General features: G+C 42.7%; 1 protein-coding gene across 1 annotated transcript in view; it reads right to left on the reverse strand.

Moving 5' to 3' along the window:
* Positions 1-22,068, reverse strand: part of LOC119657371 (adhesive plaque matrix protein) — a 226,237-nt gene extending 204,169 nt beyond the window's left edge. Inside the window, exon 1 of the mRNA XM_038064254.1 lies at positions 21,318-22,068. The gene's annotated coding sequence lies outside the window, so the exon portion shown is untranslated. The remainder of the gene's footprint in view (positions 1-21,317) is intronic.
* Positions 22,069-22,708: the final 640 nt, after the last annotated feature.

The following is a 22,708-nucleotide window of genomic DNA, read 5'->3' on the forward strand; positions in this document are numbered from 1 at the left end:
ATATGACCCACAAAAAGTGTAACAGGTCTCGTTCTCAGAACCTATCCAACCGAAAAATCTGAAAAAAATCACAGTGGTGCATCTCTACGAAATCTAGGCCTCAAAATATATCCGGTTCCAATATCTGCACAAATAAAGTTAATAATAGTATATTTCCACATTTAAGAAATTTACCCGGCACCTCCCCTTATGTTCATCCCAGAAGTACAAAATTTGGCATGCGTGTAATGAAGAATATGATGCACAGTTTGGTCAAGTTTGAAGAAAATCCAACTATTATTAACAAAGTTATAGGAGGTGAAACTTTAAAATTTTTTGTGAAATTCGTCCACTCTACAACCTGCATGACGTCATCATCACATATCAATTCGTCAATTCCACAACGAAATGAATTTTTATGAATTGGGTCACAGAGAATTATTTTGTTTTAGTTTTTTAGTTATTTGTCAACCAGACATATGTGTATGTAGGTATATAATATATGCGTGCTAATGAATTTTGCGGGTAGTGCCTAATTCAAATAGATATAAGAAGTAAATCGGAAATATGGGTACGATCAATTTATATACGTGTATATATGTGTACAGTATTCGGTAATAGGCAGTTTGTTTGTTTAGGGTGAGCGTGATATCTATGGCTGTAATATGTACGTATGTCTCGTAGTTTGGAAAAATGTGAAGGATTATGTTGGATTTGTAGCTATATACGGACAGAAAAATGTGCGTAAGTTTCTCACATAAGATGAACCCAAACCTTTATACCCGAAACGCGAGCTTCCGGTATTTCGACTTGTTGTAATACTCAACACAAAAATATGTAACATGCCTGCCGACAACTATATCGTCTTTGCGGATCATCTTAATGGTAATATCAGTGACAGGACAGACAGCAATCAATATCATGGAGGCAAAGGCTGTGGCACACGCAATGAGAGTGGCAAATATATTGTCAATTTTGCCGACATTTGTGACCTTTTGAATGCATAGTTTATGAAAGGATTGCCTCATCTTTCTACATTTGGTAATAGGAATAGTAAGCACAAATCGACTAATTTATACTTTCGGAAAGTATAGCATGGTAAAGATTGTACAGAGAAAATCGGGACCCGTAGTAAGTGCGGACTCTTCTGTATTATCGAACAAAGTTTCGAAATCTCTTTTCTGGACCTTTAAAAAATCTCTAGCCCCGGAATCAACCCTTGACCCTCCTACCTCGTCAAACCTTCACAAAGGACTAAACAGAAAAATATATTAGTTAGTTGTGAAGAGAAGCGTGAAAGTGGCAAAATATGTTTGCCAAGCAGCATTACGCCACAGATATTGTCAAACGAATAGTTACTATATATTCGCAACCCAAAATTAGCTCGTCTAAATCTCCAAAGGAAAGAAAATTTCACCAGAAAATATTATTTTGACAAATCAAAGGCTCTACAAGAAACCATGATACGAAGTTAACTGACATCTCGCAATATATGTCACATTTTTAGCAAAACCCATAGCAAAGTGGAATGACCTACAATATTATCAAATCTGGAAGCTAAAATTTTGTTTAAGAATTGAGAGATTCCTAAGTTCGGCATTCACTTAATGGCGGAGTGGACTAATTAGAAAGTAACATGCTGTCACGGTTGTGGACCACGGAATCCGCATCCTTGGGCATGCAGCCAAGTTGCAAACTATATGACTTGCGGTTTCGTCTAGGGCAGAGTTAACTCATCACACGCTGGAGAAGTAACCGCAAATGAAAGGATCTCGCCACCGTGTATCGAATCACGCATGCGCTTGCAAGTGACCGTATTCCTTTCGTTGGTCTAGGGAAGGGCAATAACGGTATGTACAAATAAAGCTTCACCTAAGATCTCAACCCTATAGCAACTTTAAACCTTTTGTAACTGAAATGACAAGCCCTCGTAACATCCGCACATGCACCCAAGCGGACTAAAACCGCAAATTTTTTCTTGAAGCCTTGCATTCTCAGCAGACCGGCTTTCACTTATTCGAATTCTTCTTCCTGAGAATCTGAAACCTTCTCGACAGGCAGGGACCCGAATTAAGGGCATGCTCTTTCAATGTGATAGCTGGAGGAATATAAGCATACGCCCTACTTTACAGAGATAGAAATTAAAATTATCCTGGAACGAATTAAAAAACTTTTGAAAAGTCTGATTGACAAAATGGAGATTATTTCCCGTTCTCGATCTTCTTGTACTGACCACATTAACATTCTTCGGATCATCATAAAGCAGTGCGGAGGAAGTGGTATAAATCTCCGCTCCGCCAGAGTCATTAGGGAGTATGCCTGAAGTGCTCTGGGCAAAACAGACATTCGGAATAGCTATTATCTATATAACTTTCGACGGCGAAAATGCTATATATACCTTTCATGCTAGCCTGACACATGAAAGGCTTCAGTAGATCACGACATATTTCCCCGAAAATCTCAACTACGCTGATGATATCTGTTTCCTTTTGCATCGAATCATGGACTTCAGCCTACTCTGAATTTGGAAAAGAATTCATACAAAGTCAGACTGCATTAGGCAGGGTTAGTACAGGTTGCCAAACAATTTGTATATCTGAGTAGGGTTGTTCCCGCGGACGATGTCACTTGATCCATTAACAGAAATAAAACGTGCAGGTACTTTCAAATCATCTTGAAATCGGCAGAAATGATCTCTGTGCTCTCATATGAAAGTTGACCTCCACTTTAACTCAAAAACGAGAAGCTCTCATCAGCACCTGGCCCGACACAATTTTGGACGAGCTACGTTAGCGAACGAGCCGTAAAGATTTTGATTAGAAGGTGGAAAAGAATATGTCAAATATTCGACGAGTCGGTCGCTTTAGAACAGTGTAGCAAAGAAAAAAGTAAGAGGGTCGTAGGATTCTCGGGAAATCCTAGAGAAAGATGAAACACTTTTTTAGAAATGCGCTACTTTGGCGCGTAAATGTGCTTGATTCTTCATCCCCACGTAAGGGTCAATGAGAACCATATACAACATACTTACTTTCACTTAGATATGCACTCAACATCGAAAGCAGGAGTTTACCCAGCGCAAAAAATCTTTCTGATGAGCTATGTGATCCATCCTAGGGCCGCACCTCTGGAACGCTTCCTACGATAGTCTGCTGAGACTCGATATGCCCGAAGAGTCGCGCCTGGTCGGTTATGCAGATGACGTTGCGGCACTTGTTGATGGATGACTGCTCACGATTTCAACCTTGCACTGGAAAAAACCGAAGTAGTCATCCTGACTAGAAGGAGAAGCCCGACCCTGCGCCGTATATCGATCGCCGAGTTAACTATAGAGCCAAAACCAGCGGTTCAATACATTGGTTTAATGCTCGACTCGAAGATGAGCTTCTTCGAGCAAATCAAAGCAGCAGCGAACAGGGCTGTAGCTGGAGTTGCGGCCTTGAGTCGACTAATGGCGAATCTCGCAGTCGGTTCTTCTCGATGGTGCGGAGGTATGGGCTGATGCCTTTGATAAGTAGTGCATCGTAAACGCCTTGCTCAAATGCAGAGGCGGGGAGTTTTGCGAGTGGCGTCTGCTTATCGCACCGTCTCCGAACCGGCTGTGATGGTGATCGCGGGAGTGATCCCCGTTTCCCTCCTTGCCAAGGAGTGCGATGCTATCTACCGCTGTAAGGGCGAAAACTTAAGAGAGGTGGTTGCCCGTGAAGAACGTCAACGCACCCTTACCTAGAGGCAACTTTCTTGGCAAAATGAACCAAGGGGCAGGTGGACTGCGCGGCTCATCGACAAATTAAATCCGTGGTTGAACAGAACGCACGGTCAGATTGATTACTTCCTTACCCAACTTCTAAGTGGGCATGGAGGTTTTCAGTCTTACCTGCACAAGATTGGGAAGGCGCGATCTCCTGATTGTGTGTTCTGCAATGGAGTGGCGGACGATGCTTGACACACCTTTTTCTCTTGCGAGAGGGTGGTGGGACGGCCTTCACCAGCAGCTTTATACAGACACAGAGGAGCTCTCTGCAGACAACATTGTCAGAGAGATGCTGAAGAGCGCTGGCAGCTGGAATCGTATTGCGCATTATGTTTGTGCTCTTCTTATTGCGAAGAAGATTGAACTCGACCGGCGGAAGAATCGGACAGTAAGGGGTTCCTTGAACTAACAACAACTCCCTTCCTCCCCTCCCCTTCCGTCGGTGAAAGGAATTCCCTGACTTAGGGGCTCCCAATGCCGGAAGAGCGGGGGGGGGGGGGCTAGCCCGAAGTAATGTGTCGAACGGTTCCAGACTAGTTCTCTGATAACAGGGAGGTGTTTAGTTGGTAGCCCGCCAGCGTGCTGTTGCGGGAGTCCAACACTCTGCGCGTAAACGCATTGACCTACCTTACTAAAAAAAAAATATTTTTTGGAGGAATTTGAGTCTCTTTTATAAATAAGATAAATGACTCTTTTGCACTAATCTTCCTACATAATTTGTTAAGACCCAACAATGCTTAGAGGCTCATGTTTCTGGACGTCTTAAATGCGTCTTCTTCGAGCATAGATGACGGGACAAATTCCTGCACGACCTGTGCTCCTTCAATTAGCGAAGACGCTACCCCCATCACTTACCATCTGGCATCTATGTTGTGCTTTAACGGGATAGTGGTCGCTCTCGTAGATTGCTCCGCGATATGAACGTACGTCAAGGATGTTACCTGCAGTTCTTTTCCCAATGAGGACGTGGTCAATCTGGTTGAAAATAATGTCATCTGGTGACGTCCACGTTCTTCTGGTAATTCTGCAGTGAATGATATAAGCTGATTAGTTTGCCTACTTCTGTTGCAACCGAAATCTATGAAGCTGCTTCCGTTCTCGTTAGTTTTATCGTGAGGACGACGACCCCAGCAATTTCGCGGAGGGTCAGACGTTTTCCGATCTTTAGGTTGAAGTCTACGAGTATTATCTTAACATCTTTCGAAGGTAACGATTCAAATACTGATTCAAGGCGGCTGTATAATTCGTCTTTCATTGAGTCGTCCTTGTCTACGTATACGTTGAGAAACTTAGGTTTCGCTTGAATTCTTTCATTGATTGGTGTGAAGTCTGTGATGTTGCGGGAGAAATTTTTGTGAAAAATTAAAGGTATTCTGCATTTTCGCGTGTCCGTTTGAAAGTCAAATACCGCAATATCTAAGAGTTTCGGTTATTGGACCGCCAACACATCCACTTTGCTTTTTTTGCCCTGTTGAATGAATGCCCTAAAGCCCACCATCCACAGACAGTTTGGCTTTTCTGTTACGCTGGAAGAGCCTGCAAAGCAACCGCCCACCAATTGAGCTGAATGCACCACCAAAGTACCGGCGAACGGCAACATCATTAGCTCCACTCTGGACACGGAAGGCGTTGAGATATTTTGCGTATGAGCAAAATGCCCATAAAATTCTCGTTCATATCCTAAACAAGTAAGAAATCCTCGCTCACAGACTTAACAAACATGTCTGCCCGGTTGGCCGAATCATTTTTTATTCGGTCACCGGCCAATGAAGAGTTCAAACTGACAGGCCTGTCAAATGCAGACTATTGAGGGTGAAATATACTGTACGTGGATGGCGGAGTTAAGAATGCCAGTTCTGATCAAGGAGCGCACGTTCCAGGTTTCAAACTCGTAGTCGATTTTCCGTTAAATCCCCGATCCGTTCTGAGGATCTGTTGGATTTCCAGGCAATATTATACTATGAAAAGGTTATTAGCCTGTTCCACTGCCGTCATCCTGGAAGACCAATTGAATCATCTCTGTTTTACGGGGTAGGTAACTACTCGTTCACCCCCTCTCGAATGCTGTTTTGCATTACCCAGGGTTTACCTGCGAGTAGGAGATGGTAGGTTGTACTACATATAATAGGTCTGTGGGTGTTAAACCAACGCGCATTCCTTACGTATGTGTTTAGGATTGCAATGTTGAATTTGCAAACCCCCTGAGTAACACCATTTTATATCACTAGCTGCTAGTTACCCATGGCAGTCGATATAATTTAATTGCAGATTTGATACCTAAAAACCAGATTCAAGCTTCTTGTACATGCACCATGCAAACCAGAAATCAGGTAATTAATAATTTTAATATATTCGGTTTTCAGCTACTGATCTCGTGTTGATATTCTAACGTTGGCCTTCTTGCCTATTTGCATTCATCTATATATTTGGGTCTCAGATTCACTGTGAGCACAGTTGCAACACAAGAAAATTTGAGCCACATTTCAACTGTCATCGTTTGAATATCATACGCTAACCACCAATCGTCACGTTGTTAAATATTCACCATCATTGAGTAACTGATTTGAATAAAACCATAACCCACACACCCAAGATCTTCTCAGCAGATACTGTTCCTATACGGTTTGACTACTCTCGTTTCATTGCAACACGGTTTTGAGTGAATTTTCGTTGGGTTACTGGTATTTAGACGTGCTGGCGGTCAATGTCTTGCCGAAATCGCAATCAATCATAGACTGAAGAAAATTGCCAAAGCGCTCGCGGAAACCCTTGAAAATCCAACTTCACAGCTTCATAATTAGACTATGTGAGAAGCCATGTTCGCATGTATGTACGCTCAAACGAACCTGTTGCAAGAAAACACTCGGGTGATCCAAAATGAGTGCAATTAGCAGCTCAAGGAGGGGTTCGCCTGATGATAAATCATGCATATCGGCAGTCGGAACAAAACCCGGCGAATTCCATGGGGCCGAGCTCAAAGGCCATCCAAATCCTCATGTGAATCTGAATTCGTACAAGTCTAGATCGCGATAATACCACACCGGCCGCCAAAAAAAAACAAGCTTAAAAAACGTTTCAAAACAGAGGGAAAACTTTGCGCCATCCCCGCTAGCCAAACTAGCGAAAAACTGTCGTCATAATCGGCTTTTGTACATATTTACGCATCTGTATCTTGAATGGAGTTTTGCAGTTCCTCCGCCAAGATCAGATATTCATTGATTAATCAGAAGCTTATGTAACAGGAAATAATCTATTTCTGTAACGACGGAAAATCGCTACTTGTGTTCAGTTTGTTAACTTGGAATTGTTATTATTGTTGGATTTATCTAAAATCCAATAAAGCTGATGGTTTCGTGTTGCAAAATGAGCCAGACGATGGAGCAAGTTAGCGCAAAATCGGCGCTCAGATACGGGAAGTGTCTGGCACACAGGTGGAAGCATTTCACTCTCGTTGCACAAAGTACTCGAAACGTGATTGGGAGTAGGAAAAATGACTGTTTATGACCATTGAACAGTCGTTCATGTTAATTTAGTTGCGGCTTTTTACTACCTCATTAGTGATAGTTATTTGAAAACAAATATTCTAATGAAACGTTGAAGTTGGTGTCCTCTATATAAGAAAAGCCATATTGGTTTCACCTTGATATGAACACAGTCATGGCCTCTCAATTGAAATTTGCAGAACAGGTTCTAGCTCCAGAAAACCCGACCAAATATGTAAACAGAATACTTATTATAACATAGCTGGCTCGATTTCCATCTGATTGTAACAGTTTGGAAGAATCAATAGCACAAAAATGATGAGGGATGGCGATCTAATATGAATGCATCTCACCTAGATCACACACAATGCCTAAGTAAGGAGCTCCAGACATTTCGGTTTTGAGCCGAGGTCCACCAATTTGATACCCCCAAAAACTGTCTGGCGTGCTGGCCTATGTCATTGCCCCATCTGAGGCAGGATCTTCTTCGTCTTCTTTTTCTACCATAGATATTCCGGGATCTTACTTACCCACATAGATTAAGCGACTCGCTTCACATATTTTTCAAGGTCAGCCTGGTCAGTCTTACCAAGCTGGTTGGGAAACCGAATTCTCTCATAGTCGTGTACAGTTTTACTCTCCCTATGCTATCACAGACGGCCTTGAAGGCGAAGAAAAGATGGTGCAACTGATGGCCACATTCCAACAGTTCGCCTGGAGTGAAACCTCTTTGAAATGAGCCGATGCTGTTCTAAGTGAATGGGGCTAATCGTCCTAGCAAAATAGTGGAGAATAGATGGTACTCAGCATCGTGATACCAATATAATTGCCGATATCTCCCTTTTTATCTAAGGGCCAAGTAATGGCCCGTTGCCCGTCGTCAAGCATTGATTCATTGTCTCACACCTTGAGCATAAGTTGATGAACCGCTTGACATAGTTATTATTTGATCAGTTCGACTGTAATTCTATCGGCTCCTGGCGACTTATGATTCTTAATCCGATGAACACGGACTGTTTCTTCTATGTTTAGTGGTGGCAACATTTGTGCGTTGTCTTCAGATGGTTGAACCTCCAAATCGCCGATATTTTAGTTGTTAAACAGTTCATTAAAATACTATATTCAACCCGTCGTTCGAATATGCCCATACTGTTGCAAAACGGATGCCTCCCTTCATCCTGCTGCCATCCTGCCAGTTTACGGACCTGTTGGTTCCCATAGGCTTCCTTTTTCCGTCTGTCAAGTCGCTTCTCCACTCGACGGAGTTCGTGAACACATGGTCAATTTGCTTGAAAATGGTCCCATCTGGTGAGGCCCACGTTTGTTTGTAGTCCGAACCACATACTTCCAGTCCGTTATCATCGGTATCCTTATGACTCCGACTCTGTAGTCTCTTCTGTAGGTGCGTGAATACTAAGTGGATAGCCTTTCACTTATGTATTCAAAGCCGATAACAGCAGGTTGCATTTTTTGTCTGACTAAGAAAACTACTCCGAGCACATAGTCTACGGACCACTATAATGTATGGTGCGGTGGCTCTTCTCTAGGAAACCGTTCCCTATCCAACGCATTTCTTAAAACGCCGTAACATCAGCCTTATGATGGGACAGGGTATCGGCGGCATTGGATCTGTACAGGGAGCGCACGTTTTATGAGAAAATACGCAAATCATCAGGCTGTTTTCTTTGCCAGGCTTGTCGTTGTAACCTCCATCCAGTCCGAGGCTCCTTTTGTGGCTCCATAGCAAGTAGTTTTCCATGTAGAGTTCTTAGCTCTACCGAACTCTCAGCCTGCAGGACCAGTTGAAATAAATTCTCCGTTTTTAGGCGCGGAAAGCCGCGAAAGAACTTCCAGCGATCACCACGTAGTAGTAGAGAGACGATTTGGTAGTAGAGCTGTTGGGATTGTTTTAGCAGGCGTTTCTCAGCTCCAAGGAACTACCGAGCTTTATTTTCGCCCTGGGACCTATATTACGGATGGTCACCTCAATAGTTAACCAATTCGGCTTTGATTTCATCGGCACTTAGCGACTTCTGATTCTTAAGCCGAACTGCCTGGACTGTTACTTCGATGGTTGGTAGTGGGAGTATTTATCCATCGTCTTCAGTTGGCGCAACCTTCGAATTGCTGATAGTTTGTTTATTGAGCAGTTCATCTAAGTACTCAACCCATCGCCCTTATATGCCCATACGATTGGAAATCATATTTCTCTTCTTTTTTCGACTGGATGAGCATCGATGTATATATTGCTCCGTCTTGCTCACCTTTTTGGTTTTGCGTACTTAGTACCGTTGCTCCCTGTACTTCTCGAGTTCACAGAACTGTTGGTTCTCCCAGGCTTAGTTCGTGATAGATCTCTGCGCATACCCGCGTTCTTTGAAATTACAACAGTGCCACTTGCAGCATTCTTTCCTTCCGCTGCTGGCTTACAATTCGCAGTTTATAACGTGAATGTAACCTTAAATAATTATTCGAGAACTTCGAAATCTATCCAAATCGAAACAGTAACCACTGAGGACGAGAATGCACAGTATATATTAGGACAAAACAGGCACAGAATGTCGCATATCAAAGCGATTAGTGAAAAGCAAAAAGAAATAATTTCAGGAAATTTTGTGAAGGAATACACTATCGAAGCATCCAGGCTATATAAGATTTCAGCCAAGGGTATAGCAATATCCTCCGTCTGTTTGAAGAAGACCATGGCACATGGACCTGACCAAGACAGCGCATTCCATATTATTACAAAACATTGACCGCCGTTGACAGCAAAACCGTTTCCTACAAAATCTTTACCCCTGGCCGTTGATTGCTGTCCTGCCAATCAAGTTCGAGAATCGAACGAATCGGCATCATTAATTGAATCGCATAAAAAGAGGCGAAATGATCTTACGTCTGCAACCTTTACATGCAACCAAAAATACGATAACAAGCGGTCTATGCAACCCTTGGAATCACCAAGCCTGGAGGGCGTTTCATCGACCGAGATACTCAGTTTTAGATGTCCAAATGAAGAAGAGAAACGCCCCTCTCATAAATTTTTCTTCGATAAAACGCCAATTGGTAAATGTGATCGACAGATAGAATACTTCGAGCAGATTTCCATGACAGAATCCGCATCCGACCGCTCCGCACTTCCAGGTATTCCACTTATCAGAGGCGAAGAGGTAAAAGGACGAATGAAGCCCGACAAAATAAAAATGTCGTGATAACATAGTAGCTGAGCTTTGGATGCAAAGAGTTGGGAGCCAACATTATGGCTCAGTAAGTTGTTTAATGGCATTACTGAAGAAGGTAGAACAAAAAGGGAAAATAAAGGTTTTCCAGCAGAATGATCAAATTACTATTCGATAAGATTTTTAGCCCCTACAATGAAGACTGAACGAACGAAGAAGCGGCTTTCAAGAATGCGATCAATTCTTGAAAGCCGCTTTCACTAAGCCGGTTAAATTACCGTGAATGAAGCCAGGTTTGCCAAGAACTGCGAAACAGTAACTCAAGAAGAAACACTAATTTCTACTAAATCTAAATGTAACGACTCATCCAAATGAAGCAGGCACTATTACTGTTAGTTACAGCAAGCTGTCGAGTACAAGTCGATTAAAGTATCTCAGAGCGTGGGGAACAGCCAACGATGGACTACGCTATGCAACTTTCTCACCCATCCGCGCAACTTTGATAAAGTGGCATTCCATAACTGGCGTTGTTTGTAATTGATGCATCAACGATCGCTTAAATCTACCACAGTGCCGCTAATTTTGTCATGGTTCTGGGTACTAGTCGACTAACAAAGACAATGAATGCTACCCCGCAATAAAGACAAAGATGTTGCGTTGGATTAGCGGCATAACATGCTATGATCACGTCCGAAATAAAGAGACTCGCGATCAAAATGGGTTTTTTCCCATCGATATGGGCGTTCGCCAATTGTATACAAATTGCGAGAGACATACTTCTCATATAAATATTTACCCATCGATTGATAGCATGGTCATGTAATCAAAGGAGATGAGAACTCAACTCAGTAATATTGACCAGATCATCAAAATCGTTGGTAAACGATGAAAAGGCTGGCTAAAATAGGGATTGCTTGATAAGCTAGATGTGCGATTTTAGTGCTTCGCGACTCTACACATACCAAGTCTATGATCGCAAAGAGTGGCGAATTCAATCCAGACGAGCTGATCCCACCAAACTGGACAAAAGCTAAAGAAGAAGAAGCTTAAGAGGTCTGCTCGGACTAGGATGGACACTCTATTCTACGGTCTATAGCTCTGCTATCAGATTGTTTTCTGTTCCTCACGTGGTAACCATCTGGACATTCATCTGAAACTTATAAGAGAGAGTGAACAGTGGATTCGCTGCATCGAAAAACAAGGTCCTATGCCAGGTCTGGTTGTAGGTATAAAAATCTTGGAGAAAGTCACCCTGAAGATAAACCTAAGAAAAGCAGCGTGCATGGCACACAATTCTGGACCACGAATTGGAACACGATTTGTCTGGCGTTTGCAAAACATGTTACCTGAGTATGTACCTAATGTAGAATCTTACCGAAGCGACTTTAATGCTGTAAATATCTCCGTTCTGCTGAAATCCTGGGAGACTTGAGTGCATGGCCCAGTTTATAATATAATACATAACCATAGAATATTGTATTGACTAAAAATTCGGGCGGGTTTAAGTGGAGAATCCAATCAATATTGATACATGTAACATAAATAATACCAGAACGAGAACAGAGGTCGGTGAACGAAACCCTGGGGAAATAGTTTAAAACTCCTGAGAATCATCCGACGCAAGCTCACAACAGAGTGCCAGCAAAAAAACGCCCAATTACTACTAGAAGAAGGCAATTTCCATAAACTTGATTAAATTAGGAAAATGGTGGAAATGCAGGAGGACAGAAAAAAATACTCCCTTCACCAACCAATGGTGATGCAGCTTAGAGTATTACAGCTCTATATTAATTGACAAAAACTGATTGGCGAGAAGACGAACAAAGTCGTTCGAAATAACTACTCCTTGCGAATACCTTCGAGATTAATCACTTCCACAGCAAAGAGGAAGAATACTCTGAATGGAGATTTCTCAAATCTGAAACGTAAGCCGCAAGTAACGCCGAATACAAGAACTGAGAATGCGATTATATAACAAACGCTACAAGCCAAAAACGAATGAACAACAGAGGAAGCTTATGGATGAAAGGGCCAACAGGCCAATGGCAAAGAAGAACAAAATACCGTGGTATGGCACGATTTTGATTAAAAAAATAAAATTCGTAGCACTCTATCCAGTGAGCGTCAAAAATGATGAGTTCAGTCCAAAATTGAAAGGACTCGGAATAGGTACATGTTACTTCAAATTAGTGAATCAGGAGAAAAGACAAATGAATTTTTAAAAACCATCGGCGAAGTCCGTGGCAAGCATGCAGGTTTCTAATCCTAAGTCTGTCCAATATTCGGGAGGACGTTGAATATTATAAAATCATCATGAAGGTACTGATAAATTTCAGTCACTGCGAGATAGTCCGAGACCAGTTATGACACCAGACCTAGTTGGACAGCAGATGAATTTTAGACAATGCTAGGTAATAAAGCGAGAGACGGAAAAGTAGAGGTCCGCATGACAACATCAGAGCTACTCTAAAAATGTACATCTTTGAATGTAGTGAATAACGGATCCAAAATAAAAGGATAATTTTTCTGATAAGGGTATGTTTCAGGATCGGCGGAAGCTTTAAAAACCTATGCAATGAAATGACATAAAACCCCGGTGTACAATCGACAGAGTGGTGATGTCTAAACCAAAGGGCAAGAAAGTACCGTCAATAACTTATGTGACAATACTGAAATCAATAGCAAAAACAACAAGCAATCGGAGATACCCATTCAGGGAGCATGCCTATGCCTCGTATTACAGAAGACGGATTGGTCAAACTATGCAAGGAAGTAAACTACAACAAGCCGCTTAGACCTAATGATATTACAAACAATAAAAGCTGATGCCCAGACAAGTCGTATTCCCTAAAAACTGGAAGAGCAAAGCTTGGTTTTGTTATCAAAAACAAACACATCACCATCATATCGCCCAATATGTTTTTTGAATACGGCAGACTTCCGGTAAAGTAGTTGTCTGTCAAAACGTCACTCATCAGAATGAATACTCAGCGCTATCTGAGGATAGCATAGTAACTAGCTACTTTACCGGCAAGGAGCTAAAATACGAGATTGGCAAGGGTACAAACTACTACCGTTTGTTAACCGACGATCCTCATGCGCGACGTACGATAAACTCTTACGCTTATTTCAAATAGAAGAAATAAAATTGGTTTGTTTCGCTACGATATTGCCAAGGCTACTGTGGCAAAACACATGCCCGCGTTTAAGAGTGCAGCGGGTGAAGCAATTGGGAATTATCAAAGCTGGCTTAACACTGGTGGGCTTTTACTCGTGGATCACAAGACGGAAACCGTTTTAATAAAAAGCCGAAGAGTTTGAAAGACATCAAAACACATGATTGACAACAAAACATAGGAATGGATAAAACAGTTAAATACTTGCGAATCATGCTCTACAATAGACTACAATTCAAATTCGCCTTCTCGCGAATGCTACCAAAATTCGGCCGACCAAGATATGCCACGAGAATGAATGGCAAATGGCAGACTCAGTGAAATAGATGGGCACATAATCTGTAGTTTCCATTTAACTTAGTTAGCTTTTCGTTACAGTGTCTACCGCAGATACCTACACAGGTTTGGGTATGACAATTTGCTAGGATGCCCAACGTGCCCAAGCCAGGACGAAGGCGCAAAGTATGCAATATTCATTTACAATCGCTTTGAACATATATTGGAATAGTTGGCATATGCCACATGAAGCGTGCCCTAATCTGAAAACCAGAGCGCAAAACATATTGAGCAAATTATCTCGACATTCATTTGGAAGATTTATGGTACATGGTAGAAGAACTGGGCGGCAGAAACTGCATACAAAATCAAACCTAAGAAACGTTATGTTGTAAGTTAAGAGACATCTGTATTCATACAGGTCCACTATTTTTGCAGTGATTACAACGGGTGAATTTCAGATAGTCTTCACATGTAACTTCAAATAAAAAGGAAGCAAAATTTCTTTCCCAACGATAGAAAAAAGGACCCGCTCTACACACATCGATCCTTTTAGGTGAAAGCAATGCCCATTAGAGTAAAATAGTTCACTTGGGAATGAAAGCCTTACATTTGATCAAACCTGAGCTTAACTCATGTTAAAAAACCTAATGCCCTCAGTTTCTCCTTTGCTCCAGTCAAACTCGAGATGCAGTTTTTTCTTTCACCCTAATTTGGCATTTCATCATTAACCATCAGTTTCATAATTTTTTTCAGATTTTTCGGTTGAGTGCTTTGAGAATGGGTGCATGAAAAAATAACCACTTTCCAGCCGCCACCCTTACCTATTTTCCATCAAATTTCAGAACTGAACAGAATTGAAAAGTATTAACCGAGGCCTTTCATTACCTCACATGACCATATTAGGTAAAAAAATTGCACACCCCCCTTTTGCAGGTATGGAGACCCTCTTAAAGTTCCCGTAGAACAATGTAACTCACTGTATGCGTGAACGTTCACAGTTTCCCCTTTCCACCAAATCTAATGCCAATCAGTAGAACCTGAGAAAAGTGCCGAAGATGCGAAAAAGAATGCTATGAGATAGTAACATCGACTATATTACAGGCAATTACAAATGTCCGGCGTTAAAGAAGGCGATTTCAGCTTTTCGTAAATGAATTTCCTACAACCAAATTTAAACCAGCTGCTGTGTCGAAGCGTGCCTGAAAATGAAATTGACATTGCCATCACAACACACACATGCACAAATATTACAAGACTTCCACGGTGGTGTTTTTGTATCGAACAGATCAGGACAATATGGGCCTGCGGAAACCGAGAGATCGAGAACATGAGCAATAGCCAAGCAATAGACGGATTGACACGAGCTAAAGTAGATGGCATTCACATATCCAGTTACTACGCTACGCCAAACCTCACATTAGGTGCATTCATATTGATGGTAGAAAGATTAACTTCCGAAACAAACCGCCACAACCGAGTAATAACAGCTGGCGACTTTAACGTTTGGACTAAGGATTGGACATTCGTGAGATAAACACGACAGACCGCATATTTCTCGAAGCATTTTCACGTCTGAATGTCGTTCTGACAAATACTCGCAGCGTCAGTACTTTTCGGAAACGGGTTATGGGATTGATGATTGACCTTACGTTTGCTAGCGACAGATTATCTAGAGGCCTCCAATCGCAGGTGAGCGAGGAATACACGCACAGAGATCAAAGCCATCATCTTCTAGATGGAGATAGGACAGGATCAAAACATATCAAGAAAACTGCAATAGCAGGTTGAACATCTAAGAAACTTGATAAGCAAATGTTTGAAGAAGTTCTATTGCAGGAGGCGATACTGCTGGGAAATGCAGAAGTAAAAGTTTTTGAAAGGGTGTAGATAGCAGGTGACGTTTCCATGCCACGTCGCACTATACCCAAGAAACGAATACCCAACACGCAGTTTGCCTAAAAGTCAGAGGCACAGTCAACGTAGCAGAAACTGATCTGAGTCCCAAGATTTGCACAACCCGTATAAAAGGAACTACAATCAGCCGTTTATAGATGTAAACCTAAATACTTTAAGAGGTTATGCAAGGAAGCAGACTCCGACCCATGGAAAGGTGCATACAAGGCAGTAATGGCATGAATCAAAGGTAAACGCTCACCACCAACCTGAGTTGTTGCGGGATATCATTAGTATTCTCTTTCCATAAAATTCAAGTGAATCGAACCTATCCACTCTCCACATAGATCTCAAAGAAATTCCCGATGTAACCACTAAAGAAGTCTTGGAAGCCCCGAAGAAGGTAGATGCATTCCGAATAAAGCTCTGGTAGTGGCCGCCAAACAGTTCCAAGGTAGCTCGCTGAAACATTTACGACGTGCTTCAAAGAAAGGATTTTTCCGGAAAAGAGGAGGAAATAAAAGCTTGTGTTAATCCCAAAGCCAAAAAATCCTTTGGGTGATCTTTCGTCTAATAGGACTATATGCCTACTAAACGCGTGGGAAACCTTCACAAGGGGTCATTTGCAATAGGCTTGTTCCGATCACAGAAAGGGAGACTGCTCTCAGATAGGTAATTCAGACTCCGAAAGGTAATACCTACTGTCAATGCAATAAGTACGGTGACGAAAATTGCGGAGTAAACAACAGAGGCCAATAAATCGTGTGCGATAGTTACTCTTGATATGAAGGATGGCTTTAGTGCTGCAAAATGGAGCAAAATAATTACAGTTTTAGCCAAATTAGACGCTCCCGAATACCTGGTGCACATAGTCACAGAATTCCTCCCGAAGAGGCTATTTTGTTGCAATGCGGACGATGAACCTTAGACGTATAGAACAACCACAAGGTTCTCGGTGCTCTCCTATAAATAATAATATATGAAGGAATTTTGAAGTTATAGCTACCCAGAGGAGTGACGACATCGGAGTCACTATCGTGGCACAAGATATTATAGACATCGAAGTCCTCACAAACGAGACAATTTTTGAAACCAAATCTTGGCAGAAAGACGCTGGTTTGGTGCTCGCAGAGCATAGAACCGTGGTATTTCTGACCACCAAGCGAAGGAAACAAACGTCGATAAAGATCAAGATTGACGAAGACATCATACGTCCGCAAACAACGCTTAAATACCTAGGAGTCATGACTGACAAAAAAATGAAATTCAAGTCGCATCTTAAAAATTTAGCAACGAACGCTTCCGGGGTTGCTCCATTGTTGGCAAAAATGGTATCGAATGTAGGTGGCCCTAAGCAAAGCCGTCGGCGTCTTATCTCGAGAGTTGTCAATTCCATACTGCTTTATGCAGCCCCAATCTGGGTGTCGACATTAAAGCTGGAAGCAGAAGCTAGAAGCGCTTACCGTACAGCATCATATCATACAATGCATGTAATGTCCCCATCGACATCTTGGCGAACGAGGGTCGATGCCTCTATGACCCAACCTATGCAACGGCGAGTCCTGTACCTACCGTCGACAATTAGCACGAAGTGAAGCTATGTAGCAAAAAATATAGGATAATTAACGTAAACGACGATGGACTCACAGGATTATCCCATATGTCTCAAAATGCACCAAGCGAAGGCACCGTGAAGTTAGCTACGACCTAATTAATTTCCTAAGCGGACACGGAGAGTACTGTTTACCTTTATCCCTTCGGGCGTGATGACTACCCATATTGCCCGACATGCGTGATGATTCCTGAGGATGCAGTGGTTATTGTTTTTAAATTCCTGAAGTTCGCCGCAAGGCGGAGGTGGAAATTGACTTCGTGGACTACAAGCTAGCCTCTGAAAGAAGCTGGAAGGTAGTAGAGAAATTAATTAAGGCGATCCAGAATCTGTTGAGGAACGAGGAGCTTCGGAGGAAACTAGTAAATAACTGCACCAACCGCAGTTCGTAACTGATCCTGCCCCCTAAAGTAATACCGAATTGACAGTCCCAGGGGTAAGCGAAGGAGAAGGAGTGGTTTTAGTGAGTAAATGCCTCACATTACCGTATGGTAAGAAGTTCTAAACCGTTCCTTTTCCCAACGACCAAAAATAAAAAGACAGAGCAACAACCCTTACACAAAACCCTAAAAATAATTACTTTTGGAAAGTTTTTCACGCGGCTGATACAGCTAGCCCGAAATATTGAATTTTGACCCGAAATCTATATTGAAACTAACTTGCCTTTATTTCAAGATGTGAAAGTCTTTCTTGTAATTTAGATTATTTAGATCTGAGCTCAAAATTGGATGCCCTTTGATACCAATGAACGCAAAAGGTATCAATTCCCTTATTGTTATCATCATCATCATCATCATCAACGGCGCAACAACCGGTATCCGGTCTAGGCCTGCCTTAATAAGGAACTCCAGACATCCCGGTTTTGCGCCGAGGTCCACCAATTCGATATCCCTAAAAGCTGTCTGGCGTCCTGGCCCACGCCATCGCTCCATCTTAGGTAGGGTCTGCCTCGTCTTCTTTTCCTACCATAGATATTGCCCTTATAGACTTTCCGGGTGGGATCATCTTCATCCATACGGATTAAGTGACCCGCCCACCGTAACCTATTGAGCCGGATTTTATCCACAACCGGACGGTCATGGTATCGCTCATAGATTTCGTCATTGTGTAGGCTACGGAATCGTCCATCCTCATGTAGGGGGCCAAAAATTCTTCGGAGGATTCTTCTCTCGAACGCGGCCAAGAGTTCGCAATTTTTCTTGCTAAGAACCCAAGTTTCCGAGGAATACATGAGGACTGGCAAGATCATAGTCTTGTACAGTAAGAGCTTTGACCCTATGGTGAGACGTTTCGAGCGGAACAGTCTTTGTAAGCTGAAGTAGGCTCTGTTGGCTGACAACAACCGTGCGCGGATTTCATCATCGTAGTTGTTATCGGTTGTGATTTTCGACCCTAGATAGGAGAAATTGTCAACGGTCTCAAAGTTGTATTCCCCTATCCTTATTCTTGTTCGTGCTTGTGTTTGACCAGTGCGCTTTGATGTTGTTGGTTGATTCGTCTTCGGTGCTGACGTTGCCACCATGTATTTTGTCTTGCCTTCATTGATGTGCAGCCCAAGATCTCGCGCCGCCTGCTCGATCTGGATGAAGGCAGTTTGAACGTCTCGGGTGGTTCTTCCCATGATGTCGATATCGTCAGCATAGGCCAGTAGTTGGGTGGACTTGAAGAGGATCGTACCTCTTGCATTCACCTCAGCATCACGGATCACCTTCTCGAGGGCCAGGTTAAAGAGGACGCATGATAGGGCATCCCCTTGTCGTAGACCGTTGTTGATGTCAAATGGTCTTGAGAGTGATCCTGCTGCTTTTATCTGGCCTCGCACATTGGTCAGGGTCAGCCTAGTCAGTCTTATTAATTTCGTCGGGATACCGAATTCCCTCATGGCCGTGTACAGTTTTACCCTGGCTATGCTATCATAGGCGGCTTTAAAGTCGATGAACAGATGGTGCAACTGTTGTCCATATTCCAACAGTTTTTCCATCGCTTGCCGCAGAGAGAAAATCTGATCTGTTGCTGATTTGCCTGGAGTGAAGCCTCTTTGGTATGGGCCAATGATGTTCTGGGCGTATGGGGCTATCCGGCCTAGCAAGATAGTGGAGAATATCTTATAGATGGTACTCAGCAACGTGATACCTCTATAATTGCTGCACTGTGTGATATCTCCCTTTTTATGTATGAGACAGATTATGCCTCGCTGCCAATCGTCAGGCATTGATTCGCTGTCCCATACCTTGAGCACAAGTTGATGAACCACTTGGTGTAACTGGTCGCCTCCATATTTAACCAATTCGGCTGTAATTCCATCGGCTCCTGGCGACTTATGATTTTTTAGCCGATGAATTGCACGGACTGTTTCTCCTAAACTTGGTGGTGGCAGTATTTGTCCGTCGTCTTCAGTTGGCGGGACCTCCAACTCGCCGATGTTCTGGTTGTTCAGTAGCTCATCAAAGTACTCAACCCATCGCTCTAATATGCCCATTCTGTCGGAAATCAGATTTCCCTCTTTGTCTCGGCAGGATGAGCATCGAGGTGTATAAGGCTTCATCCTGCTGACTTGTTGGTAAAACTTCCGCGCCTGGTGCGGTTGCTCCCTGTACTTTTCTAGTTCACAGACTTGTTGGTTCTCCCAGGCTTCCTTTTTCCGTCTGTGAAGTCGCTTCTCCGCTCGACGGAGTTCGTGATAAGTCTCTGCGCGTGCCCGCGTTCTTTGAGAATGCAACATTACTCGGTATGCGGCATTCTTACGTTCCGTTGCTAGCTTACATTCATCGTCAAACCAGCCGTTCCGACTCCTTTTGCGGCTGGGGCCAAGTATATTTGTGGCCGTATCCATGATAACGTTCTTCAGGTGGTTGTGAAGATCATTAGTTGATGTTTCATCTCCAGGTCCTCTATTGACTGCGGTTATTGCGGCATCCATTTCCCTCTTATAGGTGTCGCGGAGGGTTGTGTTGTGGATGGCTTCAGTGTTCACTCTCACCTGATTTTCAGAGGGGATTCTAGGTGGTATTGTTATTCGAGCTCGGAGCACCATGCCAACGAGATAGTGATCCGAGTCTATATTGGCCCCCCTATATGTTCTGACATTCATCAAGGCTGAGAGGTGGCGGCGTTCGATCAACACGTGGTCAATTTGGTTGAAAGTGGTCCCGTCTGGAGAGGCCCACGTATGTTTGTGGACCGCTTTCCGCGCAAACCAGGTACTTCCAACAACCATTTCGTGTGACCCTGCTAATTGAATAGTCCGCAGTCCGTTATCATTTGTTTTTTCGTGTAAGCTATGGGAGCCAACGTATCGCCTGAATACGGGCTCCTTCCCTACTTGGCTGTTAAAATCCCCAAGTATGATTTTGATATCATATCTGGGACAGGCTTCGAGGGTTCTTTCTACTGCCTCGTAGAAGGTATCCTTCTCCGACTCTGCAGTCTCCTCTGTAGGGGCGTGAACGTTTATGAGGCTTATATTTCTAAACTTGCCTCGCAAGCGCAGAGTGCATAGCCGTTCGCTTATACTTTCAAAGCCGATAACAGCAGGTTTCATTTTTTGGCTGACTAAGAAACCTACTCCGAGCACATGGTTTACTGGATGGCCGCTATAATATATGGTGTAGTGGCTCTTCTCCAGGAAACCGGTCCCTGTCCATCGCATCTCTTGCAACGCTGTTACATCAGCCCTATATTGGGACAGGGTATCGGCTAGCTGCTTATCAGCTTCATCTCTGTACAGGGAGCGCACGTTCCATGAGAAAATGCGCAAATCGTTGTTCCTTATTGTTATAGGAAAACTAAAGGTAAATCAGAGATTGTTATCATGAAAATTCCAATAGAAATCTCACCTTATCGTTACCACCATTAAGTTCTTCACATGAGAGGAAATAAAGGCACAACAGGTACCGCAGATATTAACCATAATTACTTGTGAGGAAATCTTGTTTGTATTCATATTTTGAAATCTCACAGTCAACTTACCAATTCTCATGCAACGCGTATTGAATTATAAGCAAACGTTTCCAACGCAAGCACATGTGCACACTCGGCCAGATCAAACTATTCGTTGGCACACTAAACTCTTGAATAATTTGTCACAACTGCGAAAACTCTGTATCTTCCGACAAAATAATAGAATTCACAATCAATCAATAAGCAGACAATAAGCCACCTACACTTCCATTACCGACAAGCAGGCGCTCCGCAGAGCACCGCCCTAGTGCCGCACTTGCTTGCAAAATTATTTTATTCACTTATCTTTTCTGGGTGCGGAAAATCTAAACTTTGAAACTCAAAGGAAAATTAAGCACTTAGGTAGCTACGAGTGTATCACTTAGGAGCCAAATGGAGGGTCGATTGGTTGTTTCTTTGTCAAGGATTGATTACTTAGCTATCCTTTTATCAGAGAAAAGGTTCCAAAAGCTTATCGCAAGCCTGTGAGAGAAGCCAAAGGTACGAGTAACATCGATCGTTTCAATCTTAATTAAGACCCGGTAGTGCTGGAGCAAGAACGTCGAGCATTCGCAGTCAACGTTAGACTGATTTGATAAATTGAAACTGGCTTGATATTAGCATTACGCCGTGACTTACAAGACTCCACCAAGGTACATGCACTTCTATTGTTAGAGCGGCTTCAGTTAGTGAAAAGTACTGAGCAAAGGAATGCGCTACACCGGAGTACACCTTAGCGCGCGATCGCGGACTTCCACAAACTGAACCGTTTTCCTAGTGCAGAAATCGCGTGCTGTTGATCGCTGCCGCACGACCAAAATGCGCTCTTTGAGCAGCAGCTGATCGACCAAATTTAAGATACTCAAAAAACCATGAACACGTTTGACTCCATTGAGACAGCGGACTTGCTTCAGGTAGTATCTAAGACGCCGGTAGATTACTACCTAGTCATTGGCATGCCTGATACAGAAAGATAGTAAGAGTATGTAAGTAAGTTGAGTTGAAGCTATCATGCCCAACTGCGTCATTTTGTGTTGCAATTTTGAGATACAGATACGAGCAGACCAATGTTGATATCTTTGCTTGTAAATTTAATATCATGATCACATTATAAAGACCAGTTGGAGCATGTAGAAACTAAAAAGGATTATCCTTCAAGCAGACGTTCTAAAAGAAAATTTCCTTGTATTTAAATACAAAATTATAAACTCCCAAAATCCTTTATAATTTAACCGCCCACGGTTTACTGCTCGTCGTTTATTGTACCCTGCTGGTTCCCAAATCCCCAGATAAAATTTATCATCTGAGATCCAACAGGTAGAGTGACTAAGGTGTGAACAGTAGCTGCCATAAATAACACACAAATTTCTCAAGAAATACGAACATTATCAAATGAAAACATGGATATCAGGCGGCAGTAG

The sequence above is a fragment of the Hermetia illucens genome, chromosome 5 (assembly GCF_905115235.1).
Source record: "Hermetia illucens chromosome 5, iHerIll2.2.curated.20191125, whole genome shotgun sequence".
Taxonomy (NCBI): Eukaryota; Metazoa; Arthropoda; class Insecta; order Diptera; family Stratiomyidae; genus Hermetia; species Hermetia illucens.